The following is a 22218-nucleotide window of genomic DNA, read 5'->3' on the forward strand; positions in this document are numbered from 1 at the left end:
AGGGCAGGATCAAGGCTTTCTGGAACTCTAGGCCCAATAAAGAATGTTATGAGCAGGTGCAAGAAAACCAGACAGAGACTGAATTAGTCCAAACAAAAAGGCCTGTTGATACGGCTTAAGGACTGTGTTGAGATGGACTGAATACATAAGCAAATGTGGGAATGGAAGTTACCTGTGCCAGGTTTGGCCTTACAGAAGTGAGTTTAATTGGTGGACAAAATAATAAGGGGATGAATTATGCCTCCCACTTTCCACTCCCCTTTTTGGGGAGTTCTTAAAAAGACACTTTTGAAAACTCTCATCTCATCTTCCTCGACCCCAAGACAGAAGGCGCAGACCAGACCAAAGGATTCTCTTTCCGAGAGGAAAGCCATCGAGCCTTGCACTTGTTTAAGGACAAGTTTAACACAGTCCTTCACCTGTGAGTCCTAAAAGTCATCATGCCATCCAATCCTCAGGCCAGCAGCGGGGATACCTGATTGTCAGCACTGCAGCGGCTCTAGTCAGACGCACATAAGCTCCTGTTCCATCTCCCTTCCCTTTTCATGTTACTTTCTGCCCAACTAATCTTCCTCCTGTCCTCCCTCTCACTCCTTTGGCTTTTCACCAGATACTGAAATTAACTGTACTGCACACATCCCACAGAGAGATGAGATGGCCCATCCCGCCCTGCCCATCTGAGAAAGGAGCCAACCAGATAACATTCCTGACCGGAAAGGGAACCAGTGCCCAGAGCAACAGGTGCTGCGGCCAACCTGCCGGCCTAAAGCATCCATTCTGACTGATCAGCTGCCATGTGCTCCAAGAACGCCAGCCCACTGTTTCTATCCTGTCTCTCCTCCAACTTGTGTCTGTCTGTGTGTTAAAAACAGGATAAATGAATGTCCTTCATGCACCAGGACTAAGAGTCAAGTATAAGGGGGTAGCCGTGTTAGTCTGTATCTACAAAAACAACAAGGAGTCTGGTGGCACCTTAAAGACTAACAGATTTATTTGGGCATGAAATAATGCCCAAATAAATCTGTTAGTCTTTAAGGTGCCACCAGACTCCTTCAGGACTAAGAGTAAAATTAACCCTTGCCTTTTCATCAAAGAAAGGTTGTTGCTGAAAATAAGAGAGACCGATATTTTTCCTTCAAAAAGAGAGAGACTGTAGTAGGTTTTGTTTGTTTGTTTTGCATAATTACTGGTACTCAATTTTAGTTTTGCTGGTTTTGATTTCTTGTTCTTTCTTGTGTTCTGATCAATAAACTTTCAACTTTAGAATGAATACTTTGGGTGTTTGCCAAGAAACGGAGTAAATCAGGGTCTCTGTAGGAAGAACCCTGAATTTTTGTAACACTGGTTTAATGTTGGACAACGAGAGAGTTTATTACACCTTCAACTCTTTTGGCCCTTGAAATCAATATAACCCACCTCTCTTCTATAACCCACTGGTGCAGGAGGGTCAAACACTGGCTGATTCGTAGGCACTGGGTTATAACCATCTTGCCTGGACATTGCATCTGCCACTGTATTTTCTCTACTTTTAAGATACACAATTTCCATGTCATGTTCTTGGAGAGTGATGCTCCAGCGTAGTAGTTTGGAGTTGGTCCCTTTTTGTTCGCTGTAGCCGTACTGATGGAGAATGGTCTGTCGGGAGCCAAATTTTTCTGTTAAATAGAGAAGTCCTTAAGTGTTTGACAGCCCTTGAAATTGCGTCACTTTCTTTTTCTAGAACAGATCAATTCTGTTCAGTGAGTGTCAGTTTTTTACTTAAGGAAGCAAGGGGATGCTTTTTGTTACTTTCCCTTTGAGATGGGGTATCGACCTTGCACTTGCCCTGAAGGGGTCAATGGAGGCCAGATGGCCAATTAATCTATTAGGCTGAAGGCTGAGAGGAAAGCCCTAATTAGAAGCTCCCCTGTGCAAGGACAGGCGAGGCCTATATAAGCCAGGAAGCTGGCAACAGAAGGGGCTGCTGGGAAAAGCTGCAGTCACTCCCTGGGAGGAGGGAGGAGTGCTTGGAGGCTGCAGAGATGTGCAGGCTGCAGTTGCTCCCTGGGAGGAGGGAGCCGTGAAGCTGGCAGACCCAGAGAAGGAAGGGAGAGCCAGAAGGTTAGGAAAAGGCTCAGAGAAATGCAGGAAGGTCTGGGGTATAACAGCCATTGACTGCTAACTAGAGGGTCTCTGAGCCAGAACCCAGGGTAGAGGGTGGACCCAGGTTCCCCAACCAGCCACTGGAGAAGTGGCACCATCAGGGCAGTGCATAGGAAGGCTGCCTGAGCCTGTCTGGGAGAAGAGACCCCCCCCAGAAGGGGAAACCACGACAGTGACCTAGCCGGATGGCTGAGTCATGAAGAGGCTGCAACAGCTCCTGGAGCAAGAAAGGGGCTGCAGACAAAGAGACAGAGGTGGAGGAATGGTCTGCAACTACGGAGAGAGGTGTCGACCTGCTGAGATATTCCCCAGAATGGCCAGGAGGAGATGCCATACCTGCGTAAGTAGAGCACCACATCACACCCTTGTTTGCATCAGCATCATTCCTAGACCTGTGTTTGATGCATTAATACACTTAAGAACATAAGAATGAACCTAGTGGGTCAGACCAAAGGTCCATCTAGCCCAGTATCCTGTCTTCCAATACTGGCCAGTGCCAGGTGCCCCAGAGGGAATGAACAGAACAGGGAATCACCAAGTGATCCATCCCCTGTCGCCCATTCCCAGCTTCTGGCAAACAGGGGCTAGGGACACCATCCCTGCCCATCCTGGCTAATAGCCATTGATGGACCTGTCCTCCAGGAATTTATCTAGTTCTTTTTTGAACCTTGTTATAGTCTTGGCCTTTACAACATCCTCTGGCAAAGAGTTCCACAGGTTGACTGTGCGTAGTGTGAAGAAATACTTCCTTTTGTTTGGTTTAAACCTGCTGCCTATTAATTTCATTTGGTGACTCCTAGTTTGTGTGTTATCAGAAGGAGTAAATAACATTTCCTGATTTACTTTCTCTACACTCATCATGATTTTATAGACCTCAATCATATCTCCCCTTAGCTGTCTCTATTCCAAGCTGAAAAGCCCCAGTCTTATTCATCTCTCCTCAAACGGCTCCCTTAGCACCTCGATCATCTAGTTGCTCCACTGGTTGTTTAGCAGGCTTCCTGCTTCTGATGTACTTAAAAAAATTGCTATTACTTTTTGAGTCACAGTTCAAACATTTTGTCAAATTCTGGCCAGACCAGGCTTTCCTGACAGAATTTTCTTTACCCCATCAAAATCTTTTTGAGAGGTTTCTGTGCACACTATTTTGTTTGGATTCATCTTTTTGCATGTCTGTGATAGCAGACACAATGTCACTGAACTGGTGGTAATAATTCGCCAAGCCTGTAAAAGACTACACTTGTTTTTAGTCTGGGGTATAGGCCAGTTAACAGTGGATTCCACTTTCACAGGATCAAAAGAAATTTGGCCGTCTCCTACCCACTGGCCTAAAAAAGGGATTTTGGCTGCTCCTGTTTTGCATGTTGATGCTTTCACAGTGAGACCTGTGTCTGAGTTTTGTCAGTGCAATTCCCAAGTGGTTTTTATGCAATGACCAAGATTTGCTAAATATTGCAATGTCGTCAGTCTAAGCCTGTGCAAAGTCTTGTTACCCATCTAACACTTGATTAGTGAGCTTCTGAAAGGTGGCTCCCGCATTGATTAACCCAAAATGTAACACTTTGAACTCAAAGTCCCAAATCTCTGCAGTCTAATGGGATTTGCCAATACCCTTTTGTGAGGTCTAGAGTGTCTAGGTATTTTGCCTTGCCTAGAGGACTAACATATAATCCATTTTGGCATAGGATATGCATCAGGAAATGTGACAGCAGTTCCAGCCTTCTTTGGAATCATGACAACTGGAGAAGCCCATGGACTGTTTGACTCTTTGATTCTTTCCAGCAAACTTTTTCTCTCTCTATGATTTGCTACTCCATTTTTCCAGTGGTTGATATCCCTGCTACGGGTGGGTTGACCCCCCCAGTGTCAATCTTATGGACCATTTTATGACTCACATTTGGCCTGCTGGAAAATACCTGCTGGTAACTCTGCAACACATTCATAACCTCTGCCTTTTCAGCTGGGGCTAACTGTTTACATACCTTAATGCTGTCTAAGGATATAAGGATTTGGGATTCAGCGGTCAAATCAATGAGACTTGAAGATTTGAGAACCTTCCTCTATACAATATATCATTGTAACAGAGCTTGGAGGGCCAGGCAGCCTAGTGGTTGGAGTTCTTGACTTCTGGCCCCCTGCTTCTCGGGTCAAGATGCCTCAGCCTGTAAGGTGGGGGGAGATGGGGGGGATCCAGGCCCTCCCACTCCACTAGGTCTCTGCCCAGGGCCCTGTGTAAGTCAACTCCTGAGTAGGGGACCTCCCAGTGGGGAGTCTATGTCCACTGCCCTGGGCCACTTCCTACTGCTGTCCCTTCAGGTTGGAGCATGGCCCCTATAGTCCATGTTCCTGTGGTGGCTTGTCTCTAGTAATGCCCCCGCCTGGACACTGGGTGGCGTCCTGCTGTGATCCCAGGTTCCTCCAGGTGAGGCAGCCGTAAGTTTGGCAGGGTCGGAACCCCACAAGTTCTCCATGCTTCAGTCACCCAGGTTCCTCCTAGGCCGGGTGCTCCTAAACCTCTTCCTCTGTCTCCTTTGGCCAGGACAGTAGTGCTTGGTTCCTTGTGGCTGCCTTGGCTGGCGGGCTAGTGACCCTTCCCTTCAGGTAGGGAGGCAGCTAGATTCTGCTTCTTGGCTGGTCAGCCCTGAACTGGGCCAGGCTCCCTCCTTTTCTCTCCCCTCCATGCCTGGCATTGGCTGCATGTATAATGGGGCAGGACTAACGGGGCCCAAAGCCTCTCCTTAACCCCTGCCATGCTGGTGGGTGGCTTCTCCATAATCAAGTTTGCAAAGACTTCTCTATTTTGACAGGCTTTTAACCTGTTTAGATGCACCGAACGTGGAGCAGCCTCGCTATGGGGCCCGTGTACGTGGTAAATAACATTGTTAACCCTTTCCACAGCCTCATACGGCCCCTCCCATGAGTTTTGCATGTTCTGCCTTTTTACAGAGAGTATCACCAGCTCCAATTCCCCTACACCAAATGATCGCTCACAGGCATTGGTCGTACCAAGCTTTTTGTGCAGCTTGGCTTTTAGTCAGGTTATGCAGAATCATTTCTATCCTAGTTTTTAAATATTTCCTAAATGTATGTACATACTCAGCCACTGGCTCCCCCTTTGCCTCATTGCCACCCTCCAGGATGTCTGCTGAGAGGTCAGAGGTCCCCTGGCTTTCTCCCATACAGGAGCTCAAATGGGGCAAACCCTGTGGACTCTTGGGGTACCTCCTTACAAGCAAATGACAGACAGGATTACATTACATCCCAGTCACTTGCCCTCTTGCTTGCACACGTTCCCTGCTTAGATTGAACCTTTCAACTCTACCGCAGGTGTTTGGTATTGAAAAGGTTGAGAAACACTGTCTTAGAAAACAGACGTCCAATCTCAATGTATAGATTTAAAGTGACAGAGAATCCACCACATCCCCTTGGGAAGCTCCTTCCAGTGGCTAATCAGACTCACTTCAAAATTTGCCCTTTATTTCAAATTTGAATTTTCACTATAAAGCAGTGCTGAAATCACACAGGGGCTTTACAATAGTACGGGCCCATGACCTCAGCCAGACTGATGCAAATTCAGACCATCTCTGCTGATTATTGGATTAAAACAGATCAGAATCTGACCCCAAACTTTTAAATTACTTTAGGTATAAGACAGTCCCTCTTTAGATGTGAACAGCAAACGCCACATGGTGGCACCAGCCAGCTGCCTTTTCTGTTCCTCGGCAATGCACAGCACAGGAACAAGCAAAGCCCAATACATGAGTCCCCACTGTAGCAACAGGAGGTTAGAGCAAAAGCCTGTTTGATAACTGTATAGACGGCTAGTCTGAATTTATACCAGCGTCACGTCTTACTCAAAGATTCACCTAAAAACTACTCACAAAGTCCAAGGATTTAGCTCTTTGTCAATAGAAACCCGGGTCTATTAAACAGTGGCCGACAGGGGTCTAAAATCTTCCTGCAATGAATGATGCTGAATTCTGAGTCTAGGGTAAACATTGCCCCTGTTGGAAGCTGTGTCTATCTCTGTGCCTGTCCAACACCAAGTGCAACGAGATTCTTTGTGCTACTGCAGTATAAACAATAAGAATGAATAATGTTCTACCTGAGCAGAAAACCCTCTCAGCAGTTTACCGTCACTTTTCCCTTTCAGATAAACTAGAAGATTATTTCGTCATAAACTGGGAAATGATGAAGAATCCAGGTCTGTCTTTTTCCGTGTTTCTGGGTCAGGCTAGTTGGTGTCCCCTCTTGTTGGCTTCCTGCACTCAGTGTCTCAGCTAATGGCTGCCAAGTCAGCAGATTTCTTGGCTAGGATCAGTAAAGGTTAGAGGGAACAGGGGGGTACAACTGAGATGGGGGGAGATTGTCAGGGCTGAACAGATCTGAACCCAAGAATGGGTCTATTTCCTACACCAGCCTTCTCCCCAGAGCCGTGATGGGACCAGATACACCCATCAGCTGTGAGAGGGTCAGGGAGCGTGTCCCATTCTGGTTCAAGGGTGGCTGGCTGCTCACAGTGCGTCCTGGGGAGCTGCAGCCCTTCCTAGGTCTACGAATCACTGTTGCATGTGATTGCTGCCGTTTCCGTGTGTGTGTGTGTGTGTTTTCTTTTCAGTGAAAAGGAAAAACAGCTACAAGTCCCAGAAGTTCAGTACAGGAACCCAAACTAGGCAGGCAGAGCAAGCTACTCGCAGTGTAACGATCCTTACGGGGACCGCAGGATGTGCTGTGAATAGCTAGTGACCAGCAGACTGGATGGTGTCAAGCTCCGGCTGCCTAGTTAATTGCAGGGGAAAATGCCGGTGGGGAGCTCTGTGCAGCGAATACACTTCCCACCCCGCCTTTGTGGAGAGCAGACTCACTTTACCTGCGGGTCCTTGTCTCAGGCCCTGGTGACACAAGTGCTCCTCTCTCTCTGGTAGCAAGTTGGAGAAGGGAAATGTTCTGGAGGAGCCAGAAAGAGAGAATGTGACCACCTTCCTGGACCTAACATTCCCAGGCCCACTAGATAGGACTAAAAACAATTGAAAATTAAAATCTGTCTATTGGTCATACATGGGAATATGCAGACCAAAGGACAGATGGGGCATGAATAACAGTGTTTAGCTGACTGGATCCTTCAGTCCAGGCATTACGCTTTTCTGGGATGATGGGGAAACATCTGCCCCATAAAAAGACAAATAGCAGGGGAATATAGGCGAGAGAGAGATCCTGGAGCACAAGGCCTGAGGCCTGAACCAAAGTCAGCAAAAGCCAGGCCAGGCTATGAGCAAAAGTCAGGCCCTGTCATACAGCAAAAACCTGCTTACAAGCTCACTCTCTGGTCCATGAGCTTGGCAAAGGCACGGCGAGTGTTGCTAAAACACAGACACTCCTAAGAAGTACCTGGTGCGAGGTATTCACATAAATGCATCCCAGAAGGCTAGCACTGGTACATCCAAACAGTGTTATGGCATAAACACAATGGTGGGGGATAGTGCAGAACACGCTGACCCAAGTAAGACAGGGATCGAAGGACAGGATAAGGGATGGGGATTGTGATGGGGTGTCCTGGGGCCTTTGAGGCCCCCCGCTGGAGGCCTTGCTGTCCTACCACACCACACCCCAGAAAAGGAGCGCAGTAAAGGTAGGTGCTCCAGGTGTGCCTAGAAAGGCTGCTGGGAAACAGCCAATCAGCGCCGAAAGGCTCAGTTAAAAGGAGCTTCAGAGTATGAGCATGTTAGTTACTGGCTGGCAGCAGAAGGGATAGGACTGGAAAGCTCAAACGCTGTGAAATTCCACAGGTAAAGGGACTGGGGAGAAACCCTGCACAGGCAGGGACAGGCTGTTATAAGCTTTCCAGGTGAAGAGGCCTGAGAGAAGACCCTGAGAAATCAGGACAGACTCAGAAACTCTCCAGGCAAGGAGGCCTGAGCGAGACCCTGCTCAAACAGGAGCAGACAGAGAACCCAAGAAGAGGAAGGGGCTAGATAGGAAGTGGCCCAGGGAATAGCAGAAGCAACTATCACAAGAGGCACTATGTGGCTGCTATTTATAGGGTCCCTGGGTCGGGACCCGGAGTAGTGGGTGGGCCCAGGTCAGGGCAGCAGCCACTGGCGGTGTGGCCAAAGCCCTGGGAAGGGGATAAGGGCTTGTCTAGAGGCCCAAGTGACGGGCAGGACTTAAAGGACACCAGAGAACTAGTAAAGGACCTAGAATCTCCAGCCCTGCTGGGGGCAGTGCTCTATACCAGGGCAGACCGGGATTTAAAGCTCGCCCTTAAAGGGCTGAGGACTGAGCCCAGAGACAGTGCTAACAATGGTAACCAGAGGGTAGGGACTGGCCCTGTTGGACCGTTTACTGTGGAAAGGGTTCCTCCATGTGTTTAGACTGTGTGTGACTTGGCTGGAGGGCTGAGCCCCTGAAGATCTGCTGATGAGGGTAACAGCCAACAAGGGGCACTGCAAGCAGAGAGAGTGCAGGTTCACACCTGGTTGACAGGAGGTGCTCACGAGAAGTAAGTGCACACAGTCACAGGGATGTTTTGTTTGAGCCAACAGGTGCCAGGTGTAGGGTAACTAAGCACGTCAGGAGTGTATCATGTAACTTGTTTGTATCAATGTATGAGAAGGGAAGTCACAAGAGGGGCACCTTTGTCTAGCTGAGGGGACAGCAGAAAGTCCTGCTGCTGACTGAACTGGTCTGTTGTCACAGGCATACATGTTAGTGTCCCTGTAGCTCCTATGGGGCGCTAGTACTGTGCTTCATCAACAATAAATCTGGCCCAGCGCCTTCGTCACTGAACTGAGCCTGTGGTCTTTCTGGGTAGTGCTATTGAGGTCTACTGAGCCAGCTTTCTGCGCAGGGCTGGGACAGCACAGCGTGAAAACACGCACATATGCCAGCTGACCACCTCCTTAATAAATGTTTTGTTTTCTAAATACTTGTGCTTGAGAATGGGGAAGTTTTGCCTATTAAAGGCACTGTTGTTTTCTCCCAGGTTTCTGGGTGGAGGCATAAAATATTTTTGTTCTGTAATTTTAAGAGGAATTCCTGGCCCTTGTTGCTGCCAACAACACCTGACAGAAGGGTTATATAAATAACCTGTTGTGCATTTATGTGTCTCTATATAGGTATATAGATTTAGTAAATGTTTGCCCTTTAGAGTTTATTTTTGTTTCACTCTCCTATCAGATTTAACTCTGTAATCTCTCAAAGCCGTGAAAAGACTGAGCGTTGGTCTGTACCACAGAAGTATAAGATGAGGTACAAGAAGGGGGAGAACACTGTACCAAACATCAACTGTTCTCATGGCTAAGGGAACTGGATGCCTTACTGGATAATTGGATTCTATCCCTGCCTCTGCCACAGAGTTCCTGTATGATGCTGGGCAAGTCACTTAAACCAAAATGTTCACAGTTGACCACAGCTGTGTGTTGTAGTTTTCTGGATGCTGAATTAGACATCTGGGGCGCACTTGCAGAAATGCTGGGCACTTGCAACTGAAGTCAATGGGAGCCAGGCTTTGAATATATGAAGTGCTATAAAAATGCTAAATACTCTGAAAAATCAGGCCCTCGTCAGCTTATGTGGGGTACCTAAAATTAGTGGGCACTTAACAAATTTGACCTTAATCTCTTTGTGCCTCAATTCTTTGGTTGTCAAATGGGGATAGTATTATTATCTTCAAAAAGAACAGGAGTACTTGTGGCACCTTAGAGACTAACAAATTTATTTGAGCATAAGCTTTTGTGGGCTACATCCCACTTCTTCGGATGCATAGAATGGAACATATATTGAGGAGATATATACACAAACATACAGAGAGCATGAACAGGTGGGAGTTGTCTTACCAACTCTGAGAGGCCAATTAAGTAGATCTACCAATGTGATATATGCCATCATGTGCCAGCAATGCCCCTCTGCCATGTACATTGGCCAAACCGGACAGTCCCTACGTAAAAGAATTAATGGACACAAATCTGACATCAGGAATCAAAATACTCAAAAACCAGTGGGAGAACACTTTAACCTGTCTGGTCATTCAGTGACAGACCTGCGGGTGGCTATATTACAACAGAAAAGCTTCAAAAAGAGACTCCAACGAGAGACTGCTGAACTCGAATTGATATGCAAATTAGACACAATCAATTTAGGTTTGAATAAAGACTGGGAATGGCTGAGCCATTACAAACATTGAATCTATCTCCCCATGTAAATACTCTCACACTTCTTATCAACCTGTCTGTATTGGGCTATCTTGATTATCACTTCAAAAGTTTTTTTTCTCTTACTTAATTGGCATCTCAGAGTTGTTCATGCTCTCTGTATGTGGATATATATCTTCTCAATATATGTTCCATTCTATGCATCCGAAGAAGTGGGATGTAGCCCATGAAAGCTTATGCTCTAATAAATTTGTTAGTCTCTAAGGTGCCACAAGTACTCCTGTTCTTTTTGCGGATACAGACTAACACGGCTGCTACTCTGAAACCTATTATTATCTTGTCTCACAGGGGTGTTCTGAAGATAAATTCATTCAGTTTAGGAAGCACTCGGATACTATGGTGAGAGCATTGTATTCAGTGCAAGGTTTGGATGGTGTGTGGCTAATAAGGTTTAGGGCTACATACTGCATGAGGAGGATAAAAAGAAACAGGCCTGTGGAAAATATAATATGTGATCATATAATTAAAGATTGCATCATAATGCATGAGGAACATTAATTCTGATATTTCTTAACTTTTGAGCGCTTGGCTTTGCTACCTTAACCTTCATCTAGCACAGTGTTTTAGAAGTAATAGTCTAATGAACTTACATTTAATTTGAATTAAGAGAATCTGGATCTGAAATATCTTTTTCTAGAAAAGCCTGGAGTAAGACACACATCTAGTCTCTAGTGTTCATGAACTCATTTAGATTTAATTGTACAAACAGAAGAAATGTATCTATGATGAGTAAGAGACAGATAACCGATGTTTAGACAGAACCCTTTATCTCACTGTGGGCCAGGTCCACCACAGGTGATTGCGTGACAAAATTCTTACACATTGTCCTCCCAATGAGCCTCTTCCCTGCCCTGGAGGATCCCCATCTTGAGGGTTGTTCAGTCTCCATGGCCCATTCAATCCTTGGCTTCTCTACTCAGAACACTAGTGAGGGAACCTAATAATGTCAGTTATGGCAGTGGTGGTGTTATGGACCCCTAAACCTAGAAATTGGGTTAAGATACTTCCCATCCCAGTTTATTGCCCGAATGACGCACAGAATGGTTGGCTCTGCCATTGGTGGTGCTTAGCGTTTGGGAGGCGTGGTGGTGATGGTGGTGAAGAGTACCCAACTAGCAGGACTCGGGAAAAGTTAAACAAAAGTGAAAACTACAAAATATACAACTATTCTGGCTCACTGGGAATTGACCAGACTAGGGAACAGAAGGATGTGGATGGGTAAATACCCCCCAGGTTTAAGTCCCCTGCTCTCACTAGGTTGCTCATCCCCTTAGACCATTTGAAGTCCCCCCTAGAAAGGAAGCTCTGCTCCTGCAGATGTAGGAGATTGCCAGCAGGGCCTGGAGAGAACTAAAGGCTTGTGGGAGAGGAGCATTTTCACTCCATTCCTGTGGGCTTACTGAAGTCGTCAGCAAGGTAGAATCTCCAGCAAGCTTTAGAGGCTGGTTAGTTCCCATCATTGGGGACATTTCAGGCTTGTTAGTCCCTGATGCTCCTGTTTTGGCTGTTTTGTGATCTAGATGTCTATTAAGAGTATTGAGAGAGTGCTGAGACGCCTCGGATGTGGCAGGGTCTTTGAGAATAGGTTATGGGGTGCAGAACGCGGGGTGGGGATTAAACATCCCCTCCTAAACCTTAAGGGGTCTGGATTTAGGGGGCCCTCAAAGAATCCCCTAATGCTCATTGGGAGGCAAGAGAATGAATCTTCTAAGGCCCAGAGGGAGTTAGGATCCCTGATCCACATCCTAGGACTCAGGGAGTGGTGACTGGAGCCTATCAAAGGGCCAAAGAGCTTATAAAGATCACAGGGATTATGGAGAATGTTAGGGTGTGTGTTAGGTTTTTATTACTCTAGGTCCCAGGTATGTGGTAGATAAAATACGTGGGTGGAAGTGAGATTGTGGCTTGAAACCTAAGGACTCTGTGAAGGCCCAGTGGGTTACTAGGAGCCACCCTGGAATGTTGGTCTGAAGGGAGGAGGGCACCGGAGGAGGGAATGTGGAGTCTGGCAGTGGTTTGGTCCAACCTGGCTGAAGTTGCCACGAAAGGTCGCTCCAGAGACTGGTCCATCGGGGATAATAGAGGTCCAAGCTGCCAAGACAGTGGCTGTAAAACCAGCTTGGGAGAACATCAGACTCCATGGCTTATGAGAAGGAAGCCAGAACTGAGGTATGAAGTAAGACTTTGGGGGCCTTGAACTGCCAGCTGACCCGTACTAGAGTTCATTCATGGGTTTGAATGATAAACAATAAATTACAAGTTCATTCATTCAGTCTGAAATGAAGATGTGGTGAAGGGGGATTTCTGCAGCCGTGTTCAAAGAACACCTTCTACCATATCTGTCGGGGGGACCCCATTCCCATGCTTGGGGAGCAGGGTCCTGGTGACAAGGGACAGAGGGAGTGATGCTGTGAGGGAAAATTTCTCACGGAGAAGCGTGGTGGTGGCAGCAGGTGGCAGTATCTGAGTAGCAGGAAGATCTACTTTCATCAACTCTGAAGGCGGGAAACTGCAGCCGGAGATGCCAGGGCCAGAGTCAGCGCCGAGGCAGCCCGCAGACATGGTCTGTTCGGGTATTAGTGCTAACGCTCTGCCTGTCCCCGTCAGCTTCCAGCTGTGGCCTTTACACTGTGTCACAAACAGAGCTAATTTAGCATCACGTCCCTGTTCTGGGAATGAGAAACTGAGACACGGAGCAGTTGTTGCTTAGTATGCAAAGAAAGGGCGTCTGTCTCCCTGTCTGGCTCAGTGTCCCCCATGTATCAGTTTCTCTTATACAAACAGGCAATGACTGAAACCTGGGACCCAGAGGGGTAACTCCCCCAGGTGCTTGGGGCCAGGAAGCCAGCTGCTAGATGTTCAAAAGCTGTTCATCCTGTTCCCTGGTCTGATTTGGGGTCTATAATAGACCCCACCAATTCCTCAACTTGTGATGTAACAGTTAGTCCATTGATCCATAAGCATTCCCGTCCTGTGCTTCTCAGCTGTCAGTTACTCTGAAGCAGGAAATGGTGTGTTGATGTAGAATGCCACCCCACCCCTTTGGCTTAGTCTGTCCTTCCTGATAGGGTGTGTCCAGAGAATGTAACATTCCAGTTACATGACTCTTCTATTCAGATTTCAGTAATTCCAGTCATATCTGTAACCCTTCTGCCAGCTGGAGTCAGCGGCAACCTGGGCCGGGTTCACTATCCAGGGGTCCCTCTAAACAATACAACACAGAACCGGCTCAAGACCCCACCCAATAATCTAGGAAAATTACACACCACCCCTGGGCACCACTAAGAGGCAACACTTCCCCTGTCGCAAGTGCAGAGTCTATGTGTAGCGGAGAAAACTTTTAATAAAAAGGGGAAAGGAACCTGGCATTACTTTGGGGAAACACCACAACCATGATTCGAACACAGCTGACCATGAGCAAAACCCTTGCCCCAGACTACATTGGGCAGTGTCCTTTGCCTCTGTTCTGACCTTGCAGAGTGGAAGTTTGACAGACAAATGTCCTTTAACATGCCCCGCCCCTCTCCCTCCGCTGCACCCCATTCACAGCTGCTGTCCTCGGTCATCGGAGACCCAGAAGTCAGAGATTCATTCACGTGAGTTCACCTCCCAACGACGAGGAGTGTGTGTGTGTGTGTGGGGGGGACGTTGAGCAAGGCCTCCATTGCTGCTGCTGCCACAATTGGCTCACAGTTACTGCAGTTCACTCTCTGTCACTGCTAGGGTGACCAGACAACAGGTGTGAAAAATCGGGACAGGGGTGGGGGGGTAATAGGAGCCTATATAAGAAAAAAACCCAAAAATCGGGACTGTCCCTATAAAATCGGGACATCTGGTCACCCTAGTCACTGCCTGCTGCTGCCACTGTGCCATTGTTCACTGCACCATCATCTGCTCTGTCACCTTCTGCTGCCACCTGCCTCTCTCCTGTGACCTCTGCAAGTCGGTCTCTCAAGGTTCCACCAGCTCCCAGTGACTTCAGCTCTCGGGGGGGGAACCTCGCTGCTAGTGCAGGCTGGGCCGTCTCCTCCACAGAAACACTGTCCCCACAGCAGGACTAAGGGCTTATCACTTAGGCCTGATATTTCAGCTCTAGTGGTCACATAACAAAACAAAAGGCTCTCAGTGGAACTTCTTTAGCTTTAACTTTAAACAGGGAAGCGGGTCAGGGTAAAGGATGCTTATAATCCTCAGGCAGGGACACCTGTTCCCACCCTCTTTCTCTTCAGTGGGATCTGCTTAGTTGTGCAGTTCAGTTGAGGGTGGCCCCCCAGTTAGGACAGGCTGAGTACAATCAGGATGACAACATTTCACTACCCCTACATTCAAATTTAAAATTTTTATTAAAGCTAAAATGTGAAAATTATCTAATACATGGGTTAAGGAAAGAGTGTCTGTACAGTTGGGTATAGTGCTTAGATTTAAAACAAACTTTGTATTTGTGGATAAAGTCATACAATACATGTAGTACATAATCTAAAGTAACCCAAATTTAAGTGAATAAATTTAACGATACAGCTTAGACATTATGTGATAGAGAATGGCCAGGGGGCAGCAGGAGAGTGATAGAGGGGAGATATGTAAGCCCGAGGATGAGGAGAGCCTTATTCCCTGTAGAGGGACGAGAGGCTGCTACAGATTAGAGCACCTGAAGCCAATTAAGCCAATTAGAGCACCTGAAACCAGTCACCTGATAACCCCCCCCTGCTTCAATCAGACAGTTGGAGGAGTTGAAGCAGAGTGGTTTGGCATTGGAGCAGAGAGCAGTTTGAAGGAGAGCAGTTTGGAGGGAAGCAGAGGAGAGTTTGGAGAAGTGCTGTGGTGGGCCAGAAGACCAAGACCCTAGGTAAAGGGAAACCCGGCTTGTGCAGAGCAGAGGGACTCCACAGACACAAGGGGTTGGGAGAAACTTGGCCCAAGCAGAGAGAAGGCAGGAAGCCCCACAAGCTAAAGGGCCGGAGAGGGAAGTAGCCCAGGGGAAGGAATCGCTAGTTCAAGTGGTTCGCCGCTATCCCTAGGGCCCCTGGGTTGGGACCCGGAGTAGAGGGCAGGCCCGGGTCTCTCCCTCTCCACTCCCCTTCTCTGGGATACTAGTTGGACAATTAATACCCCAGCTCAGGGGTGAGAAACAGTACCCTGAACGCCCCCACAAGAAGAGAAAGTGCGGGACTCATCATAGTAGTGCTGGCAATTTGCCATACATGGTGTCAGGGGTGGGATTACCGCGTTTATTACTTAAACCAGGGTTAGCCAAAACCATCCCGTCCCCAAGATGGACGACGTGGTCAAGGCCCTAATACAAGCCACTGCAGCCCAGCAGGAGGCTACCCGGGTCCAAGCAACCCCCCAACAGGAGGCGACTCGGATGCAGCAGGAGACTAATCGTCTGTTGATGAGTCAGGCTGCCCAGGACCGAGCCCTGCTGAAAGAGCTGGTGAACCAGATGAAGGCCCTTATGGAGCTGAACCACAACTGTGAAGGGACCCGGACCATACGGGCCAGCCACTGCCTACAGAAAATGACACGGGAGGATGACGTGGAGGCATAGCTCCTGGCTTTTGAAAGAGCAGCCCTGCGGGAGGCCTGGCCCCGAGATCAGTGGTCTGGTATCCTCGCCCCATTCCTGTGTGGGGAGGCCCAGAAGGTCTACTACGATATGGCCGCAGAGACTGCAGCAGATTACCCCCAGCTGAAGGCAGAGATCCTGACCAGATCTGGAGTAACGATGGCACTGTGAGCCCAGAGGTTCCATGAGTGGCAGTATACGGAGGACAAGGCACCCCGATCGCAATTGTTTGACCTGATCCACCAGACCCGGAAATGGCTGCGCCCTGAGGCCCTCAGCTCTGAGAAGATGATGGAGTTCCTGGTACTGGACCGGTGTATGAGGGGGCTACCACCAGGCCTCTGGGCTTGGGTTGGCCAGAATGACCCCTCCACCTATGATGAGTTGGTCTCCCTCGTGGAAAGACAGCTGGCAGCCCGTGAACTGTTCCAGACCCCAGGGGGTGAGACATGGCAAACCAGGAAGCCAACCCCAAATCCAAGGCCCCGGACTGTCGAGAACTCCAGGAGAACCATAACTGGGAGGAAAGACACCGAGGAATGGCCCGAGGCCAAGAAGGGACCGGGGGGTTTGGGAAGAGAGGGCTGGGGGGGCTGTCTAAATAACCCCAGGCAGAGGGCAGCAACCTGGGTAAGGGGTCGGTGTTACAAGTGTGGGGAATTGGGGCATATAGCAGCCCAATACCCCAACAGGGAAGAGTCTATGCAGTGCAATCTGGGGGGTCACAGGGAGCAATGTGGTCTAATGGGCCTGGTAGGGGTCGCAATGACGCCGCATGGGTGTACGAGGCTGGTAAAAATGAATGGTATTGAGACCATAGCATTAGTGGATTCAGGGAGTGCTGTCACGCTGGTCTCGGGGAAGTTGGTGGGGCAAAACCAACTAACCCGGGCCAAAAACAGAGGGGTAACGTGCATTTATGGCACCGTAAATTTTGACCCCACAATCCCAGTACGGATTGAGATCCAGGGGAATACTACCAGGGTAACTGCAGGGGTGGTCCCCAGGCTTCCCTACCCTGTCTTAATTGGTAGGGACTTCCCAGGGTTTGAGAGCTTCCTCCCCGCAGTAGAGCTAGAGGAGGGTAGCAACCCCCGGGCTGAGACTGAGGCACCTACAGATAGCCTGACCCCAATTTTTGCCGGATTTGCCCCAGAGTTATTTTCATCCCCTGAGAAAACCCAAAAGTCTAGGCGGGAAAGGAGGGCAGATAAAAGTTTAGGGACCAGGATTCTAGCAGGGAACCAGAAAGCCTCCCTTGTGGGTAGGCGAACCCATTCAGGAGGCCAGAAGATAATTCAGGCCAGTGAGGACTCGGAGGCGGTTCCTAGCCCAAGTAGGAGCAACCCAAGGGGCAGAGTTGAAATAGGCCTCCTGGAATTAGGTCAGATCGGTACCGCACGTGAGAATTTCGGGCAGGACCAAGCCAATGACCCACTATATGCGAATGTGAGGGAGGAGGTAGTAGAAGTAAATGGCGTACCCGTGGAGGGAAAGACCAAAGGCCCAAAGCCATATTATGTGCTCAAACGTGATCTGTTGTACAGGATAGAGCAAATACGAGGGGAAGAAGTAGAGCAACTCTTAGTCCCATGGAAACACACAAGGGCAGTACTAGAGTTAGCTCACAGTAATTTATCTGGGGGACATCTAGGAGTAGACAAGACACTGGATAGAGTCCTAAGAAGGTTTTATTGGCCAGGAATACGCGCGGAGGTCCAACGCTATTGTGCCTCCTGCCCTGAATGCCAGTTGCATAGCCCCCGACCTTATTTGCGGGCCCCATTAGTCCCTTTGCCTATTATTGAAGTCCCTTTCGAGAGGATAGCCATGGACCTAGTGGGCCCGCTAGAAAGATCGGCACAGGGCCACCGAAACGTACTAGTCATCCTTGACTACGCCACGCGGTATCCAGAAGCCATTCCTTTAAGAAACCCCACATCCAAGACAATAGCAAAAAAACAACTCCAGGTTTTTGCCAGAGTGGGCATCCCTAAGGATCCTGACAGACCAAGGAACCCCCTTCATGTCGAAATTAATGAAGGACTTATGTGCCCTACTCCGCATCCAGGCCATACAGACCTCAGTCTACCATCCACAAACAGATAGACTGGTTGAGTGGTTTAACCGTACCCTTAAAAGTATGATCCAGAAGGTGGTAGCACAGGATGGAAAAGACTGGGATACCCTTCTATCGTACCTGATGTTTGCAATACAGGAAGTTCCCCAGGCGTCCACTGGTTTCTCTCCCTTTGAGCTACTATATGGATGCCACCCACGCGGAATATTAGATATCGCCAAGGAGGATTGGGAAGAACAACCCAACCCAGGAAAGAATGTAACTGAGTACGTGAAACAGATGAGAGAGCGAATAGCTCGAGTGACCCCCATAGTACGAGAACATTTGGAAAAAGCACAAGAGGCCCAGCGGACATATTACAACCGCCGGGCGAAAGTACGGAGATTTCAGCCGGGAGAACGGGTGATGGTGCTAGTGCCGACAGCAGAAAGGAAACTCCTGGCCAGTTGGCATGGATCATATGAGATAGTGGAAGCCATTGGGGAGGTGGACTATAAGGTCAGATATCCAGACTGCTGAAGGCCAGAGCAGATCTACCACATCAACTTACTGAAGCCCTGGAGTGACTGAGAGACGTGCCTGGTCATTCGGGGAGCTCCACCTCAGACAGACGACCCACGGGGCAAGTGAGGATATCCCCCGAATTAACCCCAGAACAACGAACAGAAGTCATTGATATGATCCAATGGAACCAAGACGTGTTCTGTACACAGCCGGGCTGTACGACACTGGTCCAACATCATATCGTCACCAGTCCCAGAGTGAGGGTGACGATAAGACCGTACCGAATACCGGAAGCTAAAAGGGAATAAATTAGGATGGAAGTGAAGAAGATGCTGGAACTCGGGGTTATTGAAGAATCCCCCAGCCAGTGGTCCAGCCCTATTGTCCTAGTCCCCAAACCTGACGGCACCCTGAGGTTTTGCACTGACTTCCGGAAGTTGAATGAAGTATCCCAATTCGATGCCTACCCAATACCACGCATCGTCGAGCTAGTTGATCAGTTAGGCAAGGCCCGATCCCTAACCACCCTGGACCTGACCAAAGGATATTGGCAAATTCCCCTGGCCAAGGATGCCAAGGAGAAGACTGCTTGCTCTACACCCGATGGCCTGTTCCAATATACTGTCCTCCCTTTCAGACTCCATGGGGCCCCTGCAACATTCCAACGATTTATGGACAAATTGCTGCGACCCCATGCCAAGTGTGCCTCTGCCTATCTAGATGACATAGTCATCCATAGCCCTGACTGGGAAACACACCAAGGAAAAGTAGAAGCAGTGCTAGATGCCCTTCGGAAGGCCGGCCTCACTGCCAACCCTCCCAAGTGCATGATAAGGCTAGCTGAGGCCAGATACCTCGGGTATGTAGTTGGGAGAGGCTTGGTGTAAGCCCAGTGGAACAAAGTGGAGGCAATACAGGGTTGGCCTCGACCAGTCCACAAAAAGCAGGTCAGAGCATTTCTAGGGATAGTAGGATACTATCGGAGAGTCGTCCCTCATGTCACCACAAGAGCAGGGCCGTTGACGGACCTGATAAAAGCTCGGGGCCCTGAGACAGTAAAGTGGACTGATGCGGCGGAAGGAGCATTCGCAGATTTAAGGACAGCCTTTTGCTGTCGTACAGTGCTCATAGCCCCAGACTTCGAGAAGGAATTCGTCCTACAAACAGATGCCTTGGAGGTAGGGCTAGGAGCATTCCTTTCGCAGATGTTAGGGGAGGAGGAACACCCGATTCTGTACCTCAGTTGGAAACTCCTCCCCAGGGAACAAAAGAACGCCGTCGTTGAAAAGGAATGTCTGGCGGTAAAATGGGCCATGGAGACTCTTCGCTACTACCTACTGGGGTGGCAGTTTACCCTTATGACAGACCACGCCCCGCTCCAGTGGATGCACAGAAACAAGGAGAGGAATGTGAGAGTGACTGGATGGTTCCTATCCTTGCAACCCTTCCATTTCTGGGTACAGCATAGGGCTGGAAGCCAACACGGCAACGCTGATGGCCTGTCACGACAGCACTGCCTCTCGTCCCAAGTAGCCCAACCCCATGGTGTTGAGCGGGGTGGGAGGGGATCTGTGATACAGCATGGCCAGAGGGCAGCAGGAGAGTGATAGATGGGAGATATGTAAGCCCCAGGATGAGGAGAGCCTTATTCCCTGTAGAGGGACGAGAGGCTGCTACAGATTACAGCACCTGAAGCCAATTAAGCCAATTAGAGCACCTGAAACCAGTCACCTGATAACCCCCCCCTGCTTCAATCAGACAGTTGGAGGAGTTGAAGCAGAGTGGTTTGGCATTGGAGCAGAGAGCAGTTTGAAGGAGAGCAGTTTGGAGGGAAGCAGAGGAGAGTTCGGAAAAGTGCTGTGGTGGGCCAGAAGACTAAGACCCTAGGTAAAGGGAAACCCGGCTTGTGCAGAGCAGAGGGACTCCACAGACACAAGGGGTTGGGAGAAACTTGGCCCAAGCAGAGAGAGGGCAGGAAGCCCCACAAGCTGAAGGGCCGGAGAGGGAAGTAGCCCAGGGAAAGGAATCAGTAGTTCAAGTGATTCGCCGCTATCCCTAGGGCCCCTGGGCTGGTACCCAGAGTATAGGGCAGGCCCAGGTCCCTCCCTCTCCACTCCCCTTCTCTGGGATACTAGTGGAACAGTTAATACCCCAGATCAGGGGTGAGAAATGGTGCCCTGAACACCCCCACAAGAAGAGGATTGGGCCAAAAGAAACCTGATGAGGTTCAACAAGGACAAGTGCAGAGTCCTGCACTTAGGACGGAAGAATCCCATGCACTGCTACAGACTAGGGACCGAATGGCTAGGTAGCAGTTCTGCAGAAAAGGACGTAGGGGTCACAGTGGACGAGAAGCTGGATATGAGTCAACAGTGTGCTCTTGTTGCCAAGAAGGCTAATGGCATTTTGGGCTGTATAAGATGGGGCATTGCCAGCAGATCGAGGGACGTGATCGTTCCCCTTTATGCGACATTGGTGAGGCCTCATCTGGAGTACTCTGTCCCGTTTTGGGCCCCACACTACAAGAAGGATGTGGAAATATTGGAAAGAGTCCAGCGGAGGGCAACAAAAATGATTAGGGGTCTGGAGCACATGACTTATGAGGAGAGGCTGAGGGAACTGGAATTGTTTAGTCTCCAGAAGAGAAGAATGAGGGGGGGATTTGATAGCTGCTTTCAACTACCTGAGGGGGGTTCCAAAGAGGATGGAGCTCGGCTGTTCTCAGTGGTGGCAGATGACAGAACAAGGAGCAATGGTCTCAAGTTGCAGTGGGGGAGGTCTAGGTTGGATATTAGGAAAAACTATTTCACTAGGAGGGTGGTAAAGCACTGGAATGCGTTACCTAAGGAGGTGGTGGAATCTCCATCCTTGGAGGTTTTTAAGGCCCGGCTTGACAAAGCCCTGGCTGGGATGATTTAGTTGGGGATTGGTCCTGCTTTGAGCAGGGGGTTGGACTAGATACCTCCTGAGGTCCCTTCCAACCCTGAGATTCTATGATTCTATGATTCTAAGAGAAAGTGCGGGACCCATCATAGTAGTTCTGGCAATTTGCCACAATTAGCATCCAAATATTCAGGTACATGACTCATGAAAAGTTATACAGAGAGTTGGTTGTAGAAAGCAAATATAGCAATGAGTGTTGATTGTCCCTCAGCAATTGAGCATGTAGGACAGGTTGTCTCTCAGTAAATACTGTCCAGCAGAGAAGTATTTCAGTTACTTTCCCAATTTTGCTTCTCAAGGGGACTCCAGCTCATCTCTCCTGGTATTGCCGATGTTTGGTGATGTGTTCTAGGTAGATTTGTTCTACAGTGATTTGTAACCCAATGCCAGCCAAAGTTGAGGAACACTTGGGCAACACAGCTCTGTCTGCTGGATACCTGGGCGGAGTGGGTGTGTTCATGTAAACAGAGTCTGGTCCTGAAGCCTTTTCCCCTCCCTAGCTCATCACTAGCTGTCAGGTCAGAGCTCCCTCAGACTTGCTTACATACCAAATTTCTTTTCATAGATTTTTAAGGCCAGAAGGGATCATTACAGCATCTAGTCCGACTTGTAAGACACAGGCTATGCAATTTCACTCATTTCCCCCTGTGCTGAGCCCAGTGTTTGGGCTAATGCATAACTTCTCTGCATCCTCTTCAGTTTAAAAATCCTTTACAAAATGTGGACACCAGCACAGAATTCCAGCATTGGTCTCACTGATGGTAAATGCCCAT

This window comes from Chrysemys picta, chromosome 2 (genome assembly GCF_011386835.1).
Source record: "Chrysemys picta bellii isolate R12L10 chromosome 2, ASM1138683v2, whole genome shotgun sequence".
NCBI lineage: Eukaryota > Metazoa > Chordata > Testudines > Emydidae > Chrysemys > Chrysemys picta.